Below are 3672 nucleotides of genomic sequence, written 5' to 3'. Positions count from 1 at the left end.
TTTTTTTTTGGTTGCAGTTTTTGGCTAGGGCTGGGTTTGAACCCACCACCTCCGGTATATGGTGGGGTGGTGCCCTACTCCTTGAGCCACGGGCACCACCCCCAAGTGCTTTTGATTTATTATGTAGTCCAGGGATGGGCAAAGCCAATTTCTGGAACTTCTTCTTGGCTCTTCCTACATTAATGGGTCTTACTCCAGCTACTCTAGGATGGATCCATGAATGCATTTGACATGCTGTAAGGCAGACTTGGGCCAGAATTCCATTTACCACCAGGAATCCATAAGCTCTCACTGTAACCAGACAACCAGAAAAGAAAATTTCAGGTTCTTGGGTATTGATGCTACCTCAAATATCATATATAATAAAATGTTCAAAATGAGTGTTCCCTCTTTTCTAGTGCACAGTTATCCTTGTAAATGGATTCTGGCTCCTTCAGAGGAGGATCAAGGAAAATTTGTCAGTGTCTAATACTTGTGATGATGGGGGTTCTTTCCTCAGAGGAACTTTGTCTTCCCTTCAGTTGATGAACTCTGGATCTGTGAAATGACTTAGATCGGAAAATAAAGTGAGGGACTATGATTTTACATTGTGGTGATTTTTGTTTACATCTTATCTTTCCTCCCCCACCCCCCATTCTATAAGTAATACCTGCATTACTATTCTCCTGCTCAGCCTCCTGTTAACATCTATCTCATACCAATTTATGCCCATTGAAGTTTTTTTTTTTTTTTGAGGCAGAGTCTCACTTTATCGCCCTTGATAGAGTGCCATGGTGTCATAGCTCTCAGCAACTTCAAACTCTTGGGCTCAAGCAATCCTCTTGCCTTAGCCTCTTGAGTAGCTGGGACTATCAGCCTGCCACAACACCTGTCTAATTTTTCGATTTTTGGTAGACATGGGGTCTCACTCTTGCTCAGGTGGTCTCCAACTCCTGAGCTTGAACCTCACAGAGTGCTGGGATTACAGGTGTGAGCCATCATGCCTGGCCAACCCCTTGAAATTTATTTACCTCTTAGCCATCACTAGAGATCCCTGTTCATTATCCTAACTTTTCTGTACATTATGATATTATCGTTTATTTTGTCTCTGAAGGTTAAGGGCTTTATTTAGGCTCTGACTTCCTGGAATTCCATTATCCTAACTAATACTAGAAACTCCAGTTCCATTTAAGTGTCTCCTACTGGCACACATATGACAACAACCATGAAATTTCTTAGAGATGCTGGTGCCCTTCACATTTCTTATTGCCTTAGTAAAGGGCATGCTGGGCCCTCTAGGGGAGTAAAGTCAGATGGTGGGTCCTCTAGGTCTTACATAATAAATCCATCATTAAACTTCCACCTTTTTGAGCTTTCTCAACCCATCAGCACCATGTCAAGATTGTTCTGGTGTCCACCTCACCTACTGTTAGTCTATTATTGAGCCCAAGCTCCGAGGAACCATCTCCCTGATTAGTAATGGCTCCAGGTGTCTTCACCAGCATACTGAAACCCAAAATATACATTAGTGCTTCATGTCAATAAATTCTCCCTTATCCATCATTATGCTTTCTACAGCCTCCCCCTCATTCCAGATTCACCCCATGCTCTAACTGGTTCATATTAGCCAGGTCTTGCAGTTATTTTGGTATGTAACTATTTTCTCCTGCAACTGTATATATGTGTTTGAGCTGTGTTGAGGTCAACTTTAGTTATCTCTCTGGAATGGCAGGGGTGGTACTTGATAAAAAACAGTAACGTATTTGAGATATCTTTCTCATGTGAAGGTCTTTGCAGGGTCTTCATGCAAGGGGATGCTACTTTCCTCTAGCCAGAGGAGAGAATCCCTTCTACTGACCTGGAAGGTTGAAAGGAATCTGGAGGCTAAAGATTCTCAGATTTGTGAGATCGAAGATGTCTCCCCCCAGGTCTTTGGGTCTCACTCTTCCTTTTAGGGTCCTGACCTTGACATAGGAGACCTGTTGATGTGCTTTCAGTCTCCTTTGCAATTCTGCCACCTATCAATTAGATACCAAACTGATACCAGTCCGATTTTCCCAGCAGTCTGTCTTGCAACTGAGAGGAGAATCTTTTTAAGCATTGCCATAGAGATTCTCTGGCTTTCACAGCATGCTTTGAGTTGATAGTTGGCTGATCTGAACCATAATTTTCTTTTTATCAAGGCTTCCAAAGCAATTAACAAAAGTCAGTAGATTCTTATAATTATTACTACCCCATGTCATTTAAGAGTCAAAAGTATGGGCTCGGCGCCTGTGGCTCAAGTGGCTAAGGCGCCAGCCACGTGCACCTAAGGTGGTGGGTTCAAATCCAGCCTGGGCCCGCCAAGCAACAATGACAGCTGCAACCAAGGGAAAAAAAAATAGCCGGGCATTGTGGTGGGCGCCTGTGGTCCCAACTACTTGGGAGGCTGAGGCAGGAGACTCGCTTGAGCCTAGGAGTTGGAGGTTGCTGTGAGCTGTGATGCCACGGCATTCTACCTAGGGCAACAGCTTGAGGCTGTCACAAAAAAAAAGAGTCAAATGTATGATAATTCCCAACATGTGACCTTCTACTGCATCCTAATCCACTACAGGTGAGAATCTTAGTTGTCTGATGCTATGATATACCAGGAATTATCAACAATGCAGTACTTTTTTGTCATCTGACTAGTGAGCCAGCACCCAAATCCTATCTTGAAGGTCTAGAAGCAATAGTTTTATTCAGATTCTCCCCAAAGCAAAGCCTGAGTCAAAGATTTGCATGCATTAGTTTATTTGGGAACATGATCAAGAGAGACAAGGGAAGAGGCATAGGAAATAAGGGAAAGATGCTTTAAAGGTGTGTCATTTACTTGGCCATCACCATAGGCAACTGGGTGCACAATCTACAGGGCCTTTGCAGGAGCTTTACAAAATGCATCTTAGGACCACCAAGCAAAGGGAATGAGCAGGGGAAATTTTATCTATTGGCTCCTGACCCCCACTGGGTAAATGTGGTCCCACTATGGTTAATTCCTCCATGTTTCCAGGTTGTACGTGTGAGTCCTCATGGGTTCTTGCAAAAAAGCCCCAAGACAAGAGATAGAAAGTACATAGTATAGGCTCAGCACCTGTAGCTCAGTGGCTAGGGTACTAGCCACATACATCAGAGCTGGCGGGTTCAAATCCAGCCCAGGCCTGTGAAACAACAATGACAACTACAACCAAAAAATAGCCAGGCATTGTGGTGAGTGCCTGTAGTTCCCACCTACTTGGGAGGCTGAGGCAAGAGAATCGCTTAAGCCCAAGAGTTGGAGGTTGCTGTGAGCTGTGACACCATGGCACTCTACCCAGGATGATGTCGTGAGACTCTGTCTCAAGAAAAAAAAAATAGCTGGGCGTTGTGGTGGGCACCTGTAGTCCTAGCTACTCGGGAGGCTGAGGCAAGAAAATCGCCTAGACCCAGGAGTTTGAGGTTGCTGTGAGGTTGCTGTGAGGTCGCTGTGAGCCACTCTACTGAGGGCAATAAAGTGAGACTCTGTCGCTACCAAAAAAAAAAAAAGAAAAGAAAAGAAAGCAAGCACGTAGTGTAGACCAGGCACAGTAGTTCATGCCTGTGATCCTAGCACATTGGGAGGCTGAGGTGGGAGGATTGCTTGAGGCCAGGAGTTTGAGGCCAGCATGATTAAGAACAAGACTATGTCTCTATTTTTTA

The sequence above is a fragment of the Otolemur garnettii genome, unplaced genomic scaffold (genome assembly GCF_000181295.1).
Source record: "Otolemur garnettii isolate 467f Iridium unplaced genomic scaffold, OtoGar3 scaffold00091, whole genome shotgun sequence".
NCBI lineage: Eukaryota > Metazoa > Chordata > Mammalia > Primates > Galagidae > Otolemur > Otolemur garnettii.
Note: the sequence above shows the minus strand (reverse complement) of the source record.